Source organism: Equus caballus, chromosome 5 (assembly GCF_041296265.1).
Source record: "Equus caballus isolate H_3958 breed thoroughbred chromosome 5, TB-T2T, whole genome shotgun sequence".
Taxonomy (NCBI): domain Eukaryota; kingdom Metazoa; phylum Chordata; class Mammalia; order Perissodactyla; family Equidae; genus Equus; species Equus caballus.
In genome coordinates, this window is record NC_091688.1 from 16,542,748 (window position 1) to 16,565,893 (window position 23,146).

General features: G+C 45.4%; 2 long non-coding RNA genes across 11 annotated transcripts in view; one reads left to right on the forward strand and one right to left on the reverse strand.

Annotated features, from left to right (window-relative positions):
* Window positions 1-23,146, forward strand: part of LOC102147982 (uncharacterized) — a 65,509-nt gene that overhangs the window by 25,567 nt on the left and 16,796 nt on the right. For 4 of the 9 annotated variants that reach the window (XR_011438482.1, XR_011438480.1, XR_011438477.1 and 1 more), the window contains one exon: window positions 23,031-23,098. This is a non-coding gene — a long non-coding RNA (uncharacterized lncRNA). Of the gene's footprint in view, window positions 1-14,713; window positions 15,412-16,159; window positions 16,298-17,068; window positions 17,146-22,780; window positions 22,852-23,030; window positions 23,099-23,146 lie in introns of those variants that run through there. The other 5 variants (XR_011438481.1, XR_011438479.1, XR_002807902.2 and 2 more) reach the window with 4 other exon arrangements.
* On the reverse strand, window positions 145-14,611 carry LOC138924019 (uncharacterized). 2 transcript variants are annotated; one of them, XR_011438486.1, is made up of 4 exons: window positions 14,527-14,611; window positions 13,131-13,985; window positions 11,296-11,594; window positions 145-1,644 (listed from the first exon to the last, which is right to left on the reverse strand). It is a non-coding gene; the product is annotated as an uncharacterized lncRNA (long non-coding RNA). The 2 variants fall into 2 exon arrangements; XR_011438485.1 differs by having other exon boundaries at window positions 14,184-14,546.

Consider the following 23,146-nt stretch of genomic DNA (forward strand, 5'->3'; position numbering starts at 1 on the left):
CCTGGGCAGAACTCTAGGAGGCCAAGGTCATTCGCCGGCTGGTGTAGCTCCACAGCACCACTGTGATCTGATGGGTAAAGTGCACCCCAGATACAGAATATGTGGCGTGATGAGAACTTCTGGTGTTCATAGGGCACCCACATATTTGAGGCTTCATTGAATGACTTTATTTTCTTTCCTCTGATGGACACAGATTTTCTGGCCTCCAATAACAAACAGCATGGCTGAGAGGGCAGCAAGAAGGGCATATACCCAAGGAAAGAAAAGAAAGAGGTCAGCAGCTATGGAAGGAGGAGCAAGTGAGCCACAAAGGGAATGTGAACCTGATGCCAGCTAGAAAGCAGAATGTGAAACCATGTATGGGGAGTCAACTTTGTGAAGGGTGCCATACATCTGTTTTGATGATATTAATATTCGGCTGTCCCGTGAGATGAGAGCCTCAGCTCAGGTCACTTAAAGTCTGGTAATTGGTGCATCTTCAGGAAGCCCATGTCATAAAACTTGTCTTCAAACTGAGGGTTATTCACAGTCCCAAAGTTGATGCCCCTTCCCAATCCTAATCACACAGGTTAACTTGAAATCTCTCTAGAAGGTGAATTCCTGGAAAAAGTACTGGAGTTGATCAGAAGTTCTGGGTTTGACTCTTAACTCTGCTAATCATAGTCAGATCATTTACATGCAGAGACTCAATTCCCTCGTTTGTAAGATGGGAGGGTTAACAGCACTCTGCCTGCCTCCCTGAGTGGCCATGAGGACAGGCTGAGAATCCAATGAATGGAGGTGAAGGCTGTGCCACTGGAATGAGGGTTGGCACTTCCCCATGCATTGACTGTAATGCTGTGCTCAGGGCAGGCGTGTACAGGTTAAGCAGAGTGATTATAGCAAAGGTGATGCTGCTCTCTACATCTGCCATCAAGAGATCAGGTTGCAAAACAGGGATCTTGTTTCAGTACCTGTTTCTTTAAGTTTCAAGGAACAGGATACACAGCTTCCTTTCCCTGCTTTAACCCTGACACCTACCAGGCCCGAGCCTCATACCCAGCCTGTGCAGCCCTTGGAGGAACCTTTGACAGCCACAGCCAATGTCATTACTACTGTCCTTTTTCTGCTCCATATCATGAATACAGCAATCAAAGGGGCTTCTTGTGCTCGATGAGCTGTTTTCCCAGCACCTAATACTTGGGAGTACGTGCACCAGGAAGGGTTCTTTGGGGTCTTGAGTGCTTATTAGTTTAGTAATTGGGACACTCATGGTTCTTCCTGCCAAGCATCCAAAGATGTGACCTTAAAGTCTTTCTATTTCACACTGGTGGCTCAGGAGGTGAGTCCTGCTGGCACATGCGGCCGGAGCAGAGGGGCTGGAGGTCACCCTGATCCTCGCTCCTAGGGCCCTCACTTCCCTGTCCATGATCATCAGGCTTGCATTTCCATGTGAATGAGCCAAGGGAAGAGAGGATTTCCAAGTTTTATGGGTCTTTCATTCTCTTCCTTTCTTTAAAAAGTTGGACCAGAAACTCCAGTCCTTTCAGCATTCTTCCTCTCCCTGGAGTCCCGCGGAGGCATATTACCGCTAATGGGGCTTCAGGGTCTGCCAACTCAAATGGAGAACAGGTCCGCGCTGCATCGGTGGCCTAATGAGGAGCCCTGAATGGAAATGAGAATCGGACACGCATTGAAAATATTCCGCTCTCAGCCAGCCGTCCTCCACCCCTCGCCATCCCAGGGTCCTGAGTCCAGTGCCAGCAGAAGGTGACCTGCCAAACTGATACCCCGTGTAGCTTGGGGAAAGGCGCTCAAATGGGACCCAGAAGCACACTCTGAACTCATTTTCTCTCTGCTCAGCAGCTGCCAAAGGGGGCCCGTGGAAATGGGAACAGGGTTCACATGTCTGGGCAGAATGAAGAATCTGGGGGTTAGGGAGCAGGAAGTCAGACACGAGGCAGGGCCTGAAAATGCATCATTGTGAATTTCACTCTACTCGAAGCAGAGATTGGGAACATTTTATCAGCATCTATAGTGGAAAAAGCACAGAGTGGGGGAGTAGCAGAGAAAATGTGGTCTGAGGCCTGGTGTTGGGGCAGGTTGGCTGCAGGAGCTTGGTGAGTTCTCTCCGAGCCTCGGCTCCCTGGTGTGTGGGATGGAGGTGGTAGTACGTGCTTTACCTGCCCAGCAAGCCCGTCGGGTGGACTTCTGAGACGCTACTTGTGGAAGGGCTTTGTCAACTAGGGGCCCATCGAATGTGAGGTATTGTTAGATGATTATAGGTCTTTTTAGGCAAATGAATAGAAATCTGGAGGTGGCAAAGCGAGGTAAGCAGCTAGGGAATGGGCTAGGTAGATGAAAGCGGGCAACCCTCAAAATTGTGAGGATTCAGCTAATAAAATCAATACTCAGTATTAAAAGGTAAGTTGTTCAGGCCAGACTGAAATGGAGCAACTCAGCAGTAGCCAGAGCGATATCCATGTTGTTCAAGAGCATGTTGACAAAAATGCATCACCAGCATGAAAGCCAGCAAGGAGTGGAGCGCTGATAGCGCTTACCCAGACTGTCCGGGGGAAATGGCCAGGAGACATTCCTATGTGGAGTTGCGCCATCATGGCTTCATTCCCTTTAGACCACACAACTGGTTTCCTCCCTTGGCTTCATGTTCACCAAACCCCTTTTGATCCTGTCCTCACTTGTGTGCAGATTTCTCACCAGGGGCAAATGTGCAGATCGAAGAAGAACTTTACCATTTTCTGTAAGACCAGTACATTTTTTACTATAATTCTTTATACATCAGTCTCCTATGACTTTGATTCAATATAAATCTTTTCCCTTTGGGTCCAGTTTGGGGCACTGACATGACTGAGTTTTTAGACCTGGAAGGCTGAGGGAGGACCAAAGCTCAATGTGGTGAGGTTCCCAAGGATCTGCTAACTTGGACTATTTCTGGGCATCCGATTGGCATCTCCTGGGCTATACTGCTTCCCTCTACATGACAACAACGTTGATAGTCTAAAAAGCTGACCTGGACCAAGGCTAGGGCTGGAGGAATGGAAAGGAACAGAGAGGTTTCAAAAAGGCCTTGTTGATAATATAGCTTTGAGTGAGGGCGAAGAAGCAAAAGAAGCCAGGGATCAATGAAGTCTCCACGTTTTAGCAGTAGCGAATCGGGATGGGGGTAAGGAAGACAGTGTTCCTACTGACAATACTGTGAGGAGTGTAAAGTTGATATAAAGTCGACAAACACCATGTCTAGGTTACCTTTCTCCCTCCTGTACTCATGGAGTCATCACTAATCAGTGTCAGCTTTCTTTCCTTCTGAGAACTGTCAAAACCTTAGAATCCTTCTCAACCTAAAACATTCCAGGAACCATTTGAAGAGGTCAGATCTAGTAGCTGAGATGAAATCATGAGATTCATCTCAGAGCTGATAGGTAAAGTAGTAACTCACCAAATATTCATTGGTTGATTGTTGATAATAACCTCGGGCAAATTCATTTAGACAAATTCCTGACTCCAGGAAAAGAAAAAGAGTGGTTGATCTTCTCTGATGTCTAATCTCTAATAATAGGACCACATAAAGTATGGAAAGTATGACATTCCCCAGGTGTGCTGTGTCTGACCATATTTCCTGTCTCAGTAGAGGAGAAGAGAAAATTTTGACATAAGCAGAAGCTAGCGGTAAGCTCAGCATATATCCAAACCCTTGCTTGTTTGAGACACAGTTGTCTTCCTAAGTTTAGAAACCCAGGAAGCTATTATACACCTCTCTGATAAAGGTTATCCCTCCCACTACCCCCATACACACTTCTCTACCATTGTCTAGTCCATCTAAACTAGACAGAATGCTCTGAGCGTCTGCCATCGACCCCTGCTGAGGAAAGTGACCCTAGACTTTTCTTTCTGCCTGAATGGCTATGGTTTCTATCGTTTGTGATGTGAGATAGTAACCCTGTCCTAGCTGATTACAACAGGAATGGGGCCCCAGTCAAAGGCAATCAAGTGTAGGATGACTATGATGCAGAACACTCCCCTGGACAGTGCCTTGGGGAGAAAGTCTATCCAGTGGTGGTCCTCCATATTGGATAGAGACAAGTCAATCACATTCTCTCCCGGGGAGTGTGAGAGGTGCTCACAGAGGAGGCGGGTCACGGGAGCTACTACAGTAACTTGAATCATGTCAAACTGCTCTACTGCTCTCTGGGATCCAGTCTAGACCTACTGTGTACCCCATTGTGAAAGCTCTGGAGCAGTATGTGGGACCCAGAATGACTGTGGAACTGCTGAGCACTTGGCTCGCCCCCTTACTTCCCAGTGAATTCCAACAAGAAACCTCCAGCACTTAAGATAATCTAGGTATGTCTCTCTCTTGTAATCTCAAAGAGCTTGACTAATATATCTTCTGTTGTGAAATGCAGAGCATTGAAAGGTCTCAAAGGTATTTTGAGATGTCATTTGAAAACCATAAACTATTCTGATAATTCTACCTACAAAATGCATCCAATATTTTAAACCTCATCTAAAGCAATTAAATATTTGGAAGATTAAATAAATCATGAGAAGCCTATAAACTTTGATATATAGACATTTATATAACACGATATTCTGTAAGTAAAGCTATTTGACGTTTTGTCACTTTGAGAAATGAACAAAGGCTACTTAAGGCAACGTGAGCAGGTGGTATGTGTTCAATATTTTCTTGGAAACATCTACCATACCTGTAACTCCCTTTCCATTTGTGCTGGTATACCCTGGTTCAGGCCCTTGACGTTTCATACCTGTATCTTGCAGTACAGATGTAATGGCTCGTTCCCTTGATCCTAGTCTATGTGTCCTCCAAATCGTCCTGCCTGCCAGGATAAACCTATCATCCTTTAGAACTACATTCATGTCACTTCTTGGCTCAAAATCTCTTTGTGCCTCCCCATTTCCTATGGTGGCTCATTTATGATCTTTTTTGGGGGGAGTGGTTCCCAGGAACTATACCATCTAGCCTTATTCCCTGCCATTCCATACCCTCTTCCATCCCAGTCCAGCCAACGATTCATAAAGATGCTCTGCTCATTCCTTTGCCTCTGCCCTCCCTCTTGGTGTTTCCCTCCCTTGGTATGGCATCCCCCATTCCTAAATCTATCTCATTCTATCCAAGGACTAATCCATGTCCTATCTGCCACATGAAGCCTTCCCTGTCACTTCCAACCCTACTGAGCTCCCCCTCCAGGCACTTCGCAGAGCTTATCCTTTTAGCTCACAAATCTACTCTGCCTCGCAGAGTCATTGCTTTTCTGTGTGGGCCATTCTTAGCTCCTGGACTAGACGGTAAACTCCTTGGTTTTGAGCATGAGAAAACTATTGTTGACGTTGAATAGATATCCTGAATGTTACCTGCCACCCCCAGGGACAGCTTCAAGCAGCAAGATTGCATTAGGAATCTCATTTTACTAGAAGAGAAAGTGACAACGTGTTTTAATCTCCCATAATAAAAACTCCTGAGACAATTCGTACTGCCAGAAGGGCTAAGACTGCTGCTATTAGCTATAAATAGGACTTGTAAGAAAAGCACCCATGAGACATGGTGCCATTACCAGAGGCCAGACGTTAGGAATCAGACTCGATGCTAGAAAAGCATTGAACTGGGCTCAGGTGCTCTGGACTCCCCTAGACCTGCCACTCACTCGCTGTGTGGCTTTGGTCAAGTTCCTTAAGTTCGCTAAGCCTTGCTTACGCCATCTGGAACTAGAGTAGGGACCTCTGAGGTTGTTGGCTCTAGCACTAAAATCCTGGTGGTCGTTACTATGCCTAGGCTTAATTTCACACTGAATTAGAAGGAAACATGGGGATATCTTAGGAGGTGATCTGGACTATGCGGTGTACTTCAGAGTGCCCCTGACCTTCTGTCCTCAGTTCTTGGTCTCATCTCTGGCTAGGGAAGCAGCTTCCCTGGTAACCCAGGGCGTGCCTGACTTTAGCCCCACCCTTGGCCTTGTATAATGGTTCCAAAATGCTTCCTGGTTCCTGTAACACTTGCCGGTTGGCTTATAATAGTTTCTCATGCATGAGCTTGTTTCTTCTCACTTAGTTAACCTTGAAGTTGAACCCAATTTTGCTTTGCTACTTTCATTCTTGGCTGGTTGTTGAGCAGGTTAAGACTCGTGGAGCCTTTTATGTAGCGGAACCTGGATTGTTCTGTCCTAGGAGCTGCACCCCCGCCCCCCATGTGTTCCTGCCAGTTTGGGTCACAATCTCTTCTCCTTCTTCTAGTGACATTGCAGAACACCTCTGTGGCAGTAGCCACAGATCTTGCTCTATGAGTCTAAATCCCACAAGGAGATTATCAGGGGATCTAGTGGCCGAATGACTGGGCTCGAATTCAGTGGAGATTTGGTGAAATTTGGGACATTTTTTTCTTCTGTTTAGCAGCCCCTAAAGCCATTCTAACCTCAGTAGCTTGAACGACAAGCCCACCTCTCAAGCTTACAAAATCTGCCTTGAAAGTCACCATTAGGCCACTTCATGTGTAGGCCCGCAGACTCAAGGGGGATCTAACTGGTAATGCCTGAAGGAGCACTGGGTGTGAGGGTGCCTCTTAATTTCAGGCATATCACGTCCCATGCTAATGTGGATTCAGTGACCTCAAGTTTTTAAATCCAAGCCTGGGGTGTGAGTGGGTGCTCTTGAGAAGTGCTCCTGGGGGCCAGGGGTTCCTGCAGTAGTAAACACGGGCTTGGGGAAATGGCTAGAAGAGTTTCTAGGACTCCAGAAGGCACTATCAGTGAGTGAAGGACCCTGCTCGATTCCTGTGACATTAGACACCTTGCCTTCTTTGTTGAATATGGGATTCTCTTTACTAAAATAAAAATAATCAAAAGAAATAAAGAGAAGTAGACTTTCAGGGGCGATGCGAGTTCGTTGTCAGATCATGCTGATGAACAGTGAACCGAATAGAGCCTCCCTGTGAAGCTGGAAAGGCGCTGCTGAAAACTGCAGCCTCGGGCACAAGAAGGGTTTGGTGTCAGTCATTCTTCTTCCTGGGACACGTATAATGAGAAGCTTTCAATTCTTCTTGAAAGAAAGTAGAACTGAAAGAGAAGAGTGCTGAGTTCTTAGCAGCTTGCAAATCCCAAATCCATTGAAGAACAGCTTGCATTTCTCAAGTGTTTTCTACGTACTGAGCACATATACAGGGTTTGAGGTAATTGCCCTATTTGCTAATCCTCACAGCAATGCTGCAAGGTTCCTGTCTCTGTTTTACTGATGAAAGAAATGATGTCCCCAAGTTTGCAGAGCTGGTAAATGGCAGAGCCAGGGGGAAACTCAGGTCCTTGTCCTTACTACCTCTCAACCCCCAATTACAAGAGCTCTCATTGCCCTGGTTATATTTATTTGCCAAAATTTTAGAATATTGTAGCCAATCTACTCAGCCACAGCAGCAGTCACATATTTTTCAGAGATTTATATTCCAAGAATGAAATCAACACGGCAACGCTGCGCGCCTCAGCACTGTAGTCTTGAGGAATCTTAGATCATACGCTGTTGTCTTTTAAGGCGTTTCAATGGCTCCGCTGCCAAGGCTGAGAAACTTCATCATTGGCTGTGACTTCGTGGACCCTCAGCTCCCTCTGACCTCAGGCTCCTTGCCATCCAATAAGCTTCTCTACACATCCATGTCCCCCCAACTAGGGCAAATCGGAACTCCTGGATCTGCTGATACCACCTACAAATCCCAGGATTGTGCTACTGGGGCCATTTCTCCAGACAGTTTCCTCCACCATGGTGGGCCCCTGCTTCTTGATGTTATGGACGTAATACGATGCTGAATGAGGACATCCCTGACAGACCTACAGTCTCCCCAAGCTAGACCCAAGGAAGCAGTTCTTAGGTTCCTCCAAATACATTTGGCTGTTTCTATGGACCCAAAGGGATTCTACCACAAAGAGAGAGCAAGGATTCTCACATTGAAACCCCTGCCCCCTCTCTGTGTCCCACTCTCCAGTGACTGGAAGAGGTTTTCTCCTTCATTCGACTGGGAATTCCAGGTCCTATCCTGCTTCTCTCAACACCATGGCTTAGAGGAAATCCTGAAATCAGATGTCCAAGTTCTGCCCTTGATATGTGAAGGGAAACTTTGGAAACTTAAAAATCCCTTTATTTCTCAATAAACCCTGGCTTTCAAAAGGAATTCCTCTCCATGACTCAAAATCTGAAACTGAAACCGAAAGCTGGGCAATGATTCCCTTGTTCTAGGGCATTTCTGCTTAGCACTGGTGCCTATTCCTGATCTGTTTGTTACCTGTCTGCAACGATTAAGTACAGGAATTGAGGGTGTTTAGAAACTTTCATAGAAATTTGACAGAAAAGTTTTATGTTTGCTGAATTTAATAAAAACATTATACTTTCTACGTTTATGTTTGTTCTTAATTTATTTTTTCTAGTAATTCATGCTTTGATTCTATTTCACAAAATGATGGATTGGAAAATGTTTAAAACAACCCTTTACCACAGAAAGTTTGAGAAGCGCTGTTCTAGGCTATATCTGAACTTCTCCCTTAAGGGATGGCATGCCAGGGTCTTGATGGATGGAGAGCCATCGACAGTGGAGAACTAAGTATTTCCTAAAACAAAATTACATTGGTTTACTATCTCAAAAAATAGATCTGCATTATGTAGCCATTACATTAATTCCTTTGAAAGAAAAAAAATATACCTTCCAAAAAGAGAAGACTAAGTTGTATATAATCAATGAGGTATTTCAACCACTGCCCATTGGCCTATCACAGTTGGGTCAGGACTAACTCCTAATGGATATAAGACTTGAAAACAGTGCATTGTGAGGCACTAAACCATGCCTGCTATTCACCCACTGTCAGGTGTGTTAGCTGGGCTACAAGCTCAACTGCAGCAAAATGAGTCTCAAAAGTACAATCCAAAAGATAAAGTTAATTTCCTTTTCATGTCTTGGTCCAGAAGTCGGCAGTGCAGGGTCGGTGGTATCACTCTGCCATCTTCAACATGAGGTTCCCCTCACTGGATCCAAAGGAAGCGATCCGCTCCTCCCTATCTCCCAGCCAGAGAACGGAAAAGGTACTGGGGAAGTGCAGACCCAATCAGTCCCTTCAAGGGCAAGACAAGCAGCCTTTCACTAAATGGCCAATTGCCCAGTTACAATTCTATTTCTATTAATCACGGGGAAAATAGATAAATAAGTAAGATTCTGCCACACCATAGAATTTTACTAGGCTGAAAATTTTTTACAAACCTTGAGCTTTTCTGAACTTGTCAACATCTAGGCACTCATAATTTTACACTTGGAAATCTAAATAATAGTTATTCTTCCAGAGCTTTCTCAGTTAAACACAAATTTATATTGCACTTAAAATTTTCCAATTTTTCTTGAAAAATTTCCCCCAGATATTTTGATAGTATGATGGTCATGAGATAAACAGCAAAGTTGATTCATTATAAAAAAAAAAAAAGCTGTAGGTTACCAGAATTGATTCAAGAACATATATAAAACCTGAGCGATTGTTAGCCAATAAAGAAATTAAATCTCTAATAAAAAAGTCTTCCTACAAAGGAAACCCTAGTCCTGGCTTGCCTCACTGGAAAGTTCTACCAAATATAATCCCAATCCTGTGTAAACTATTCCAGAGAATAATGTATAGACAGACAACGTGGGGAACAGCATCCTAGGCAGGAACAGCATGTGCAAAGGCACAAAGTTAGGCAAGAATACAATGAATTTTGGAAATAAGTGGTTCAGTACAGCTGGAGCTCAGGGGACTTATTGGAGAGAAGCAGAAGACGGGGCTGGGAAGTCAGGCAGGAGTAAATCTTTTTAAGCCATGCCAAGGACAATGAGGAATTTTCTTTTGTCGTGTAAACAATTAGGATCCAATTAGAAAGTCAGATCAGACCTGCACTTACCTACAATGAGGGTCTGTGCTGGTGGATGAGCCTGAGATACCACTTGATATTTATGCAGGAAAAAAGATGTATCTATAGAATGAAACTTAATACCAACATCTACTGAAAACTTTTTGCTAATATCCTAGGAACAAAATTCCCACAACCTCTATAACCGCCTTTGAAAGGTGTCTCAGTCACAAGTCTCTACAAGGATTCATCTAAGCCTCAACCTGGGATGGCAGATATGCTGAGCACAAGCGGCCTCACCTTACTCCTGGGCCCATGATATTTATGATAATAATAGCTAATATTTATTGAGAACTCTGTGCCAGATACATTGCTAAGCACTTGGCATGAATTATCTCAACTAATCCCCATAAGAACCCTGTGAAGTAGGTGCTATAATCTACCTGCATTATATTGATGAGAAACAAGCCTGAAAGTGATTAGGTAACTTGCCCAAGGTTACCCTGCTGATAAGTGGCAGAGACAGAACTTGAACTTCTGTTTCTCTGATGACAACGCCCATGCTGTTAACTACCATGCTGTCCTGCCATGGCCGACATCACTAATCGATCATTGCATTCTCTTTTTACTCAGCCCAGACTGGGCCTCCCCACTTCTTTTCGCATAGTGCTCTAGGAAACCATTAAACATAGATCAGAGTTGGCATATGAGATAGGACTGATGTCATCTCAGATGCATCCTCAGATTCTGATTCGGCACTGCAAGCCTGAACAATATAAACAGCTGACCTGCTACCATGGATTGTATTCTAAAACCTTTACTTGGAGTTTTTACATTAGAAGTCTTCCCAGACTGCTTTTCCAAGCTGATCCGTATCGGTCATTTTGTTGGTGTGGAAAAATGATGGAAGGAATTCAAACTATCCATAAGTTGTCAATGTGAGTTTGCTGCCCATAAAGAATATCTTAGATGAGAAAATCATAGAAGTGATTCCAGAAAGAGGCTATGGCTTTATGTTACACGTTCCACATATCTGGATTGTTTGAATTAATGTAGAAGCTGGAAGCATTGTTGAAGACTCAGAGTTGACTTGGATTTTGGAAAAGATTAGTGTCTTCCTAGATATTTCCTATAACACATTCAATGTATCTTGTCATTCCATACAAAGCAGTAAGAAGTCGAGTACCACATCAGTTTTATAGGGCCCATCTAGGCAGTCACCTCCACCGTAATGCAACTGCTTTTCCTTTTATCTCCAAACTCCACAACAGTCATAGTTTGTCACCAAGTATTTACAACGCACAAATGGCGTGGTGGCGTGAGGTGGTTCAGGAATTAAGAATAGGAATTCCAGAGCTCGGAGGAGGGGAGAGGTCTGCCTGGACCAAGCAGCTGCCTGATCCCTTGTGAATAAAGAGGGCAACAGGAATGACCCACCTTGGTTCTAGACTGGTCCTAGAAGGGCAGCTGGGTGCTCCAGGAGCAGCTTCACGGGTAGCACGGCCATTTCTGTCTCAGTGCCGGAGCAGGTGGGTAGGTGGAGGAGCAAGTCAAAGTCTAGGAGCCTGTGGGTACCAGGTAGCCAGAAGCTGATACCGGAAGATGTGCCTACACAGGCTGGAAACCCAACCGGAGCTGGGATGTGAGGGCCAGGCCCTGGTCCCAAGGAGGAATGATGACAGGAGTCAAGCCAAGTACCAGGCTAGACACGCACACTAGGTCTCCCTGAAAGTGACCTAGGGAGAATTCAACAACAGTTAACTCAGGTCAAAGTCCCTAACAAGTGGACAGGGACAACGTGTGGGAGTAGCGGGAGGCAAGGAGAAATTGAAGCAATTTAGGGACAACCTGGGCATTCAGATCCTAGGACACTGGATCCGAAGTAGAGTTGACAGTGCTACGGACTTCAGGACCACATGGGAGCTCAGCTCCCACAGCATGTGGGGCAATGGCTCTGATGCATGTCTCATCTCTTCTAGGATTGTCTCAGCACCCAGGGAAGGTCTGTAAGGGACCCAGTGGTGTGGTGACAAGGAAGGTAATTGACATATGTCATAAAGCTGCCAGTTTTGGGTGTTTAAATATCCCATCTCTTTTAATTCTCAAAATACCTCAGAAAGTTTAGGACCTGCCCAAGATCACAACTAGTAGATGATAAGGCCAAGATCCAAATTCTCTACCCCTTCAAGCTGCCTCTATGAGGACCTGGCCGTGCTGCTGGGAAAGACAGAGGCAAGAGACACTGAAGACCAGACAAAGGGGTCTGATTCTGTCAACATCTCAGGGGTTTTCAACCCTGGCTACATGTCAGAATCTTCTGGGAAGGTTGAAAACACACAGGCAAACACCGCCCCCACTCCAACACATGTCAGGGCCATCCCTGGAGATTCTGGTTTAATTGCTCTGTGACGCGGTCTGAGAATTGGTGTTTTTCTTTAAAAGCTCTCCTGGTGTCTCGAAGATGCAACCATGGCTGAGGACCCTCGGCCTTCCTTGTTTCTGGCCCTTCGAGGCAGTCTACGCCCTCAGGCCTGCTGGCCATGGGGGCCAACTGAAAGCCCAGGGTCCCTTCCTTCCCTGCCTTTTCCCAGCTGACTTTTACTTTGTTCTTATCCCTCTTGGCTCTCAGATCCTGTGCTGTCTTGGGCAGAAACACCCAGTTCCTGTTCAGGCTGTGGAACCCAACCCCTGCTCTCTGCTATGGACAAGCAGGAGCCCTAGGGGCTGGACACAGGCCAGGTGCTGTGTCTTAGAAGCCAATGGTGCCGGGGTTCTGGGAATCTCACAGTGGGATGCAGTGCATGGAAGGGAGAGGTGAGGTTCAAGGGGAAAACAGAATGACATCCAGGGAGAACATTCCAGAGAGTCATCATCAAAACAGAGGACCTAGGCAAAGAGATCCAGGAAAAACAGCACAGAGAGGAGAAGTCTTTATAGCTGAGGTCAGGAGGTAGAGCCTGGAGAAATTCTGTGCATGCAGCTGCTGCTCACCAGGAGCCTGTTGACCTAAGGTGGGTGAGGTCACCCTTCAGCCTGGCCTGGACCTAGCTGTTTATCTGCCTGAGCTCAAGGAATCTGCACGATGTTATCCTTGCGCTGCCTCACCCTCAGACAAAAGGTTTGGCTGAAAGGACAGTGCAGGTGAATAAGGGAGCCTCAAGCAGAATTTCAGAGGAGATTAGCCGATGAGACTGTGGAGGCCTCTTTGTCTCTCAGTGTGTTGGTCCCTGTTGCCCACGACAGTTGATCTTGCTGAATTGCTAGAGACTTACCTGAATCAGCTCCATCCAGATCTTGCTGAGAACTCAGAAGACAAATATACACCTACTCTTCGCTTATTTTATCACGAGAAGGGGTCTTCTGCCGGCAGCTGTGAGCTGGCCAAGGAGAGCCCCACCCGGGAGGGCTCAGACTGCAATGCTCTTCCCCGGGCCAGAATTCAAATAGCTTCTGCGCCTTCATAGCTTCTTGCCGACTTCCGTCTTCCGGGGTTCAGTCGCCTTCCATTCCCAGCCCTGTTTTGAGCTAAACTAACCGACTCTTCCTCCCCTGGAGAGGCCAGACTATGGAACACAGAGGCCTGTGGACCAGGTGTCTAGTTCAGTTCTTGCCAAACGTGCTTATCATCAGAGTCTTAAAAGCACAGATTCCAGGCTGGCCCAGCGGCGTAGTGGTTAAGTTCACCTGCTCCATTTCGGCAGCCTGGGATTCACAGGTTGGCCGAGCGAAAGGCCAGGTGGGCCTCATAAAGCTGGGCGAGGCGACGTTAACCTAGCTGCTATCAGCCAGATTCCCAGCCAAATCAGCCACGAGTTAGCAGTCATTCCCAGCAGGGGGCGCTAGAGTACAGGCTGCGGGAGAATTTTCATGATTGCTCAGCAGGTATGAGGAGCCGGCAGAAGAAGGGGGATTTGAGGGGCTGTGGGTCTCACAGTTTCTCGAGTGTCAGCTCAGAAGCAAAGACAGGAAGACATACTTTGGTCTTCACACCCCTCAATGTCCTTGCCTGGGCGGGAAGCTAACGGGCGCTTGCTATACCGGTTTCCCAGTGACAAAATTCCCAGCTGGCGGATAGTTAACATTTCAACAGGCACTGATGTGGTTTGGGACAACTCGGTGTCAGTAACCTGCAAAAAAAAAAAAAAAAAGCTGTTTGCTTCCCGTTTTCCAATTCATTGAGAATTCCATGCCACTGTGATGCCAAACTTGATGAAATATGTAAAAAAGAGCCTTAGCATAGTGCCCTGCACTCAGGAAATACCCAGAAAACTTGAGTTCCCTTTCCTCGGTAAGCTCCATTTGACAGTCCGCCTCCAGCCTCATACCAGGGTGGAGCCGTGCCCCTCAGAACTGAAGTGCTGTTGGCCCCACAGAGCCCGCAGCCCCTCTGGCCAGAGCCGCTTTTGTCCCAGCGCCTTTGTTGTTCCCGATTTCTCCCTGTGAGGCCTAGGCAGCTGCCAGGGGCCACCCCAGGAGCTGGAATCTCAGCTCACAAACAGAGCATTATCCGCACTCCTTCTTCTGCCCCCTCCGCGCCCGGCCCGCTCGCCGGGGCCCCACACCCAGACTCCAGCCATGCTGCCGTGCACAGTCTCGCCCCCGACCCCCCTTCTCCAACAATGTGTTTCTAATCTGCGCAGGACCAGTCACCACGCTCGGTTTTCCTGCCTGGGCTAATCTACGCCTCTGGGCCCCAGCGTCCCCGGGTGTGTAACCCAGAGGCTTGCACGGAGGTGATCAGATTGCAAAGAACAGTATGTTTTCCTCCTGCCTCTGCTTGTTTTCTTCAGGGGCAGGGGCCAGCCAGCTGAGTTGTCTTTCTCTTGCTCCAGCCCTCCCCCTCCCTCCACGTGGTCTGTCTGCAGAGGGTGCGGGGCGCAGAGCCCAGGGAGCATGCACAGCTCGGTGGGAGGAAGCCCGAGGTGCAGGCAGGTTTGCTACAGGGAGGCAAGATTCTGCTGCTTGGCTTGCTGGCTGCAGCTATGCTCGCGCTCGGGAGAGCAGAGAAGGCAGGACAGCGGCGGGGAATTCGTGCAGACCAGTTCTGGCCAGTTCTCTTACAACGTTTTGTTCTTGCTTTGCTGCTGCTGTTGGAGTTTTTTTCCCCTTCTCTGTGCTGAGCTGTCATTTCTTAGTGCAGCCAGGCCCATATGAACTTCTGGTTCCTCTAGGCAATAAACACCCTGGTTTCCCCAGCCACACTAACGCTCCTTTTCTCGTTTTCTTACAAAATGCACTTTAAAAAAATTAGAAAAGTGGCAATGTCCATGATAGGAGCAGGATTTAAATGCTTAAAAGAAGAATTTAAAGTTTATTGAGCCTGCTCCTTTCTTCGGCTTTGTTCTCTTCTTTCTTGTTCTTGGCAGCATTAGATAAGAAATCAGCGGTGGGGCGATAGCTGAAAAATGTTCACTGTTTTAGAGCAGTATAAAAATAAATATTTTCAATAAAAACTTGAAACAGTTGATAATTAAAGCACAAGCATGTTTATCTCTAGAAGGAGTTGGAGCCCTTTCTGGCCACATCATATTTTCCACAGGAGCTGGTACCAAGGTAACTAGGAATGAAGGATGTGAGATGAGCCTCCCCAAGGATCACGAGGCCAGCTGGCGGCCAGCTTGCCTCTGGTCCACTAGTCTCAGCCTGCTGTCCTTGGCTCCTTAGACTTGTCCAGGCAAACACTGGCCCACTGACCAGAGATGGCCGCTTGGCTTGGTTGGTGTTCAGCAAGCCCCAAGTCCAGCAGCCTCGTTTTGACCATGCCCACACATCCCCGGAGATGCTATTGAATGCTTCACCTCCCTCCTGGAAGCAGATTTTTTCACTTAAACCAGTTTACTCCAGGAGAAAACTGTATAGTTTCACTTTAGGTGCAAAATCAGTATGACTTCTGTAAATAAAAAGTAAGCATAAAAATAATGACGGGGGCCAGCCTGGTTGCATAGTGGTTAAGTTCATGCACTCTGCTTCCGCCGCCCAGGGTTCACAGGCCCGGATCCCATGCGCGGACCTAGCACTGCTGGTCAAGCCCCGCTGTGGCAGCATCCCACATAAAATAGAGGAAAATTGGCACAGATGTTAGCTCAGCGACAATTTTCTTCAGCCAAAAAGACGGAGATTGGTAACAGATGTTAGCTCAGGGCCAATCTTCCTCACACACACAAAAATAAAATGACAGCATGAAACCAAGAAAACAATGTTCTTAATTTTTAATACCTTGCGTGTAGCCATAAATGTAATCAATTTCTGAAAACAAGCTCCTCAATGAGAAAAATGAAATGGTTTATAATGTTTCCCTAAGAAAGGAATGTTCGGCTCAATGTGCTAAGTTTGTGAGGACGATGAGGCACTCCATCTATTGGAGGCAGTTACACAGGCGCAGTGGCCAGGCTGCTTGGATTGGAGTCCCAGCCCCCACTAAGGAGCTGGGAGACCCAGGGTGAGTTTCTCCACGTCTCTGTGCTTGGTTCCTTGTTTGTCACATACGGCTAATAGTAGCACCCATCTCAGAGTTGTTTCTGACGGCTGCATGAGTAACACGTGTAAAACACTTACGACAGGGCCAGGCCCGGCACTTAGCAAGCTCTCAATGAATGTTAGCTATCATAATAATTCGTAGTCATAGTATTAGCATTCGCAGCGTTCATGGATTTAGAGTTCCTGCTCGCTAGAGTATAGTGTTGGAAAGACTGAAAAAATTATTAGACTATTTTCCCTGCTAAGATTGGTTACTGAGAGTCCATTCCTAAGCAAAATGATCAAAGTGACTTTTGCCCAACAAACTTCTTCTTGAATAAGGCCTCTGAGGCAATCTCCAAAATCTAGTCTTCAATATATCGAGTTACCTGGTAATGTTTGGTAATGTTGTGATAGAAAATGGGCTCCTCATCCACTCCCTGCTGAATTCCAGTCTAGAAAAATCCTTACAAAGATATTTTATTTCATTTTCTGAAGATCCCTAGATAATATTCCAAACAAGGAGCTAGTTATTCAGATGAGGGCATAACCATCTGATTCAGATAATGAAAATATTTTCTGATATTTGAAATTAGTTGAATGCTTGGGTCCGTTTAGTTGAATTTCTGGGTCCCTGATGTACTATCTGATGCCAGCCATCACTCGCTGAAGATTAACTATGTGCGATGCATGAATCAATTATTTCATTCTCATGATAACCCAAAGATTTAGCTACTCTGTCTCTATTTTACAGCCGAGAAAACTGAGGCTCAGAGAGGTCAAGTGACTTAAGGTTACACCATGAATGATGGGTTCAAGACTGGAATTCAGGTCAGTGCCTCAGCGCCCGGGGCCTGCTCTCTGTCTCCGTGCTTCCCTGCCTCAGTGGGAGCTACGGGATAATCTGAGACTGCAGCTCTGCCTTAGTCATTCCCATGAGCCTGGACCTCAGAGCAGCACAGCAGGGCGGGATGTTCTGCCCCCGTAGACTCCTTCTGACCTAGTCCTACTTGGAAACCCAGATGGTGAGCGAAGAGGCCTTGGGCATGGGTGTGTGTAACAATATGTGCAGGGGTAACCAATGGCCCCAAAGCCTGAAGAGAAACCACAGTGCCCCCTCCTTTGCCTGGAATTGCTTCCTGCCTTCTGCCCCCTCCTCCCATTGCTGGTAAAACCTACAGTTCCACTGTAGCCACCACCTTTCCTGCCTCCTTTTGTGTCCCGGCAAAATCATCTCTTGTTGGCCTATCTACCATGTTTGGGAAAAACTGAGTAAGTCTCTAAGACACGTGTGAATAAATGATAAATATAGTTGGAAGTTTCTTCGATTATGAGCTCCTCAGGGGCAAGAACTTTCTCTGATTTATCTCTATCTGACTAGAATCTAGAATAGTGCCTAGCACATAGTAAGTGCTCAAAGAGTATTAGTTACAGGCATACCTTGGAGATATTGCGGGTTGGGTTCCAAACCACCACAATAAAGCAAATATGGCAATAAAGTGGGTCACACAAATCTTTTGGTTTCCTAGTGCATATAAAAGTGATGTTTACACTATACTGTAGTCTGTTAAGTGTGCAATAGCATTATGTCTCAGAAAAATGAACATACCTTAGTTAAAAACATACTTTCTTTCTAAAAATTGCTAACCCGTTATCTGAGCCTTCAGCGGGTTGTAATCTTTTTGTTGGTGGAAGGTCTTACCTCGATGTTGATGGCTGCTGACTGATCAGGGTGGTGGTTTCTGAAGGCTGGGGTGACTGTGGCAATTTCTTAAAATAAGACAGCAATGAAATTTACCACATCAGTTGACTCTTCCTTTCACCAATGATTTCTCTGTAGCGTGCAGTGCTGTTTGATAGCATTTTACTCACAGTAGAACTTCTGTCAAAATTGGAGTCAATCCTCTCAAACCTTGTCACTGCTTTATCAACTAAGTTTATGTCATATTCTAAGTCCTTTGTTTTCATTTCAACAATCTTCACCAGGAGTAGATTCCATCTCAAGAATAGTAAATCCTTTCCAGAAGGTTTTCAATTTACCTTGCCCAGATCCAACAGAGGTATCACTACCTATGGCAGCTATAGCCTTATGAAATGTATTTCTCAGATAATAAGACTAGAAAGTCAAAATTACTCCTTGATCCATGGACTGATGAAGGCTGTGAAAAGAGGCATGAAAAGAGCATTAATCTCATTGTACATCTCCCTCAGAGCTCTTGGGTGACTAAGTACATACATTGTCAAGGAGCAGTAATATCTTGAAAGGAATCTTTTTTTTTCTGAGCAGTAGACCTCAACAGCGGGTTTAAAATATTCAGTAAGACAGTGTTGTAAATAGATGTGCTATCACCAGGCTTTGTTGTTCCATTTACACAGCACAGGCAGAGTAGATTTAGCACAATTCTTAAGGGCCCTAGCATTTTCAGAATGGTAAATGGGCACTGACTTCACTTCAAGTCACCAGCTGCGTTAGCCCCTAACAAGAAAGTCGGCCTGTGCTTTGAAGCTTTGAAGCCAGGCATTGACTTCTCCTCTCTAACTATGAAAGTCCTAGACAGCACCTTCTTCAAAGAGAAGACTGTTTTGTCTCCATTGAAAATCTGTTGTTTAGTGTAACCTGTTCATTAATTATCTTAGCTAGATCTTCTGGATATCTTGTGCAGCTTCTACATGAGCACTTGCTGCTTCACCTTGTACTTTTATGTTATGGAGACGGCTTCCTTCCTTAAACGTCATGAATCAACCTCTGCCAGCTTCAGACTTTTCTTCTGCAGCTTCCTCCCCTCTCTCAGCCTTCAGAGAATTGAAGAGAGTTAGCGCCTTGCTCTGGATTAGGCTTTGGCTTAAGGGAATGTTGTGGCTGGTTTGATCTTCTGTCCAGAACACTAAAATTTTCTCCATATCAGCAAATAAGGCTGTTTTGCTCTCTTATCATTCATGTGTTCACTGGAGTAGCACTTTTAATTTCCTTTAAGAACGTTTCCTTTGCATTCATAACTTGACTGACTGTCCGGTGCATGAGGCCTAGCTTTTGACCCACCTGAGCTTTCAACACGCCTTCCTCACTAAGCTTAATCATTTCTAGCTTTTGATTTAAATTGAGAGACGTGCGACTCTTCCTTTTACTTGAGCACTTAGAGGCCATTGGATGCTTATTAATTGGTCTAATTTCAATAGTGTTATGTCTTAGGGAATAGGGAGGCCCAGGGAGAGGGAGAGACATGGGGGAACAGCCAGTTGATGGAGTAGTCAGAAGACAAACATTTATCAATCAAATTCACCATCTTACGTGGGTGCGGTTTGTGGCGCCTCAAAACAATTACAACAGTAACATCAAAGATCACTGATCACAGAGCACCGGAACAAATATAATAATAATGAAAAAGTTTGCACTATTGTGAGAGGCACCAAGATGTGACACAGAGACATGAAGTGAGCAAATGCTATTGGCAAAATGGTGCCAATGGAATTGCTCGACACAGGGTTGCCACAAACCTTCAATATGTAAAAAACGCAATATCTCTGAAGCACAATAAAGTGAAGTGCAGTAAAACAAAGTGTGCCTTATGCCTGTTATCGAATGTTTGGCACAAAGGGGCAGGAGGAAAGTTAAGAAGAAGCGATGAGTTTGGGTTTCATTTTTAGTGCCAATGTTCAAAAGTATTTAAAAGAAAAAAAATTTCTACTAACCCCAAATATTTCATCGTACCCCTAGGACATCTCAGCTCCGAGAAGACCTTCCTATTACATTTCACTCCTTTCCTATTCCTACTTCATTCTGGAAGTTCTCTTGTTATTGGGAAAAGTTTTACAGGCAGAGGGCTGGGTGTAGGGAGGTGGGCAGGCACAAGAGGCAGGAGTAGAAGGAAAATAAGGGATGCGGCAAAGAAATACAAAAGTGTAAAATGCTTCTCTCTCTTCCCATGCACTCTCAGGTTGCCAGGAGGGACGCTAAAGCCTGTCATCAGCCCTTCCACCCTCTCTGGGGCCATGGCCTCGGTAAGGGGCTGCAGAGACCTGGGCTCTAATGCTTGAGGAACACTGAAAGTTGTGATTATGATTGTCACTACCCAAGGTCACACTTCTCTCTGACTCTATCTGATTTCTTTTAAGTCTTGACTGTTCCTGAGTGCTGGTGTTTCTTTTCAAAAGAATTGAGATATGTAAACTCAGGGGAGGCTTGGGGAGGAAGCCTCTGAGGAGAGCTGGGTTAGGTTTTAGAGGAAGGTGGGAGAAGGGAGCTGTCTTTGATGGGAGCACTAGGGAGGGAAGGGTCTCTTTGGAGGTGGTCCCCAAGGACTGGCGACAGAGGTCCTTGTGGGGAAACTCATCCAGGGAGGATGGATGCTGTTCTGAGAAATGAGCTCACAGGGGCCCCAGGAGAGTCCTGAGGGGCCCCAACTTCACGTTGCCATGGACAGTCTCATTGTACCATTACAACAGATTTCCTTGGACATCATCTAACTTGCGACAGAAGAGCTCTTAGAAGGGGAAGGAAGACTGGCTCCAGCCCTACTGAGTCATAGTGGTTGACTTTTGTTGCTGTCTACCATGTTTCTTTAGAGGTACTCAGGACTGTTCCTCACAGACCAGCTCTGAGTCAATTTTTGGTTATGCAATTCAGCTTTGCATTCAGCTTGGCCATAGGATCATTGTGTCCTCCAATTTTTGCTATGTGTCCTATGGACCCATGACTCTCCTGGTTTTCCTTGACTCCTGAGCACTGTGTGCTTTGATGTTTTCCCCCCACAAGCAATTTCAACTTTCTCTTTTCTCCCAGGCCAGTCAAGGCTCCCTGTTATTTCAATCCAGGCTCAATATCACACTCACTCAGGCCATACTTTTTGAGCCTGGTGCTGACACTCCCACAGCTAATGAGAGAGCTCTCGCTCTCTAAAACCTTAGTCTCAGCCCAGCCCCGGGCACAAGGCAGGATCAGTCTTGTGTGGATTTTGAGCTCAAGGGTTGAAGATTTTAGATACCTAAAATCAAATTCGCATGTGATCCAGGCCACTAACACTATAAGAACACACAGTGGCAACCCTTGGGTGTGTTGCTGAGCACATTACATACAATACACATACCTACTAGACCCCTTATGAAGACAAGCTTGGACATATTTACTAACTCCTTTGGAACCCTAAATTCAGACCATAGGAAACGTCTCCCCAAATTGAGCCCATGGTCCATTCTACTCAGGCAATAACTGTAGCAGCCCACATCTACTATACAGTACTGGCATGCTGTTAAGCACTTCTTAAGCATTTTCTTATTTATATGGCTGTTCTCATAACAATCCTGTAGGATGGACGTCATTATCACCATTTTACAATCTGGAACTTGGAGAAACAGCATAATTTGCCCAAGGTCACATATCTTGCAGGCTACATAAAAGGACTTGACCCCAGATCTGACTGAGGCCCAAATCCAAACTTTTAACCAGTTATGCTCTGGGGCCGAGGTTTTTTAGGGAGAATCATACTCTTTGCAAGGTTAACCACATAAGATCAGAGTTGAACTCCCCAGCACATTGTTCAGTTCTTTCAACAACCGTGACAGTCTTGTTGTTTATAAGTTAATTAAATTCCTCTTGAATCTAAATCTTCTGCTTGCACAACATCTCGAGTAAATGGCTTTAATCGGGTCAGCGTGTACTGTGTGCTTTCTCTCATTTGAACTGATGCTTCTGTCTTTAATCTTTAAAGAGCAGTCCTTAATTCTAATACTCCAAGATTTGTAAATTCCAATTTCCCCTCATAGAAACTCTTGATTTTCTTTTGATTTATTATATCATGCTGTAAGACCTCATTTTTCCAGGCCAAAAAGTCATGTTTTCAATGTTTTTGGAAGGCAGCCATCTCCCACCTCCCTTCCAGATCCGGTGCTCCAAGAGAACCAACAGTTCTAGGCTGTTCCCTGACTGCCTTCTGTTTCCCACCACACTTAAAATTGAAATGCCCTTCCTTTTTCCCCACCTCTTCTTCATCTCCTCATAGCCCAAATGTGCACTCCATGACTGGCTCAAAGATTACTGCCTCCTTGAAGCCTTGTTTGATGCCCCTCGGATGGAAGTGATTCCCTCTAGTGTGGAATAACTACAGAACTATATACCCTTAGATCCTTCGTGTGGTACTCTTTACTTTGTCTATTGGATTTTATTTACACTAAATATCTCATATTTCTCCTAGATTGTAGCTACTTGAGGGCAGAGTCTGTAGCTATTTCCTTAGATACTCACATATTGGTTCAAGGCATGAATGCATCACTTTGCTTAACTTTAATCTGAAAACAGTCTACCTTACACACAAAATGAAGATTGCACTGGGCACTCTTTCAAATTATATATCTTCCAGAGCGTTTCTCATTTGTCTCTTGTGCCATTACTACCATCAAAATCCCAAAGTTAAAGATATTTTTGTGGCAAAAGAAATTGAGCATCCTAATTCATCTCTCCCAATATTTAAAGTCTGCAGTGTGTTGGCCTGAATTTCTGACTCATGCTGGAATGTGGAACTGTCAGTCATGGCAACAGCTCTGGTGAGTGCTGGCTAAACCTTCATTCCCTGCACTTACACTGTGAATATTTTGATTAACATTTTTCAAAATATATTGTGCCCCCACATGCATCTGATGCTGTACAGAATACTGAATGGCACAATCTGCAAGCAATTCAAAGACTAAGAGCTGCCTTTCTGATCAATAAATGTTCTTTTTAGGGAGACCTGAGGTTGTGCAAAGAAGAAAAAGAAATCACGATTATCTAATAGTTCCTGCTGCAGTCAAGGTACCTATGTGAATACTTTCTTTTGAGGAAATTATGGTGCTTGCAAAT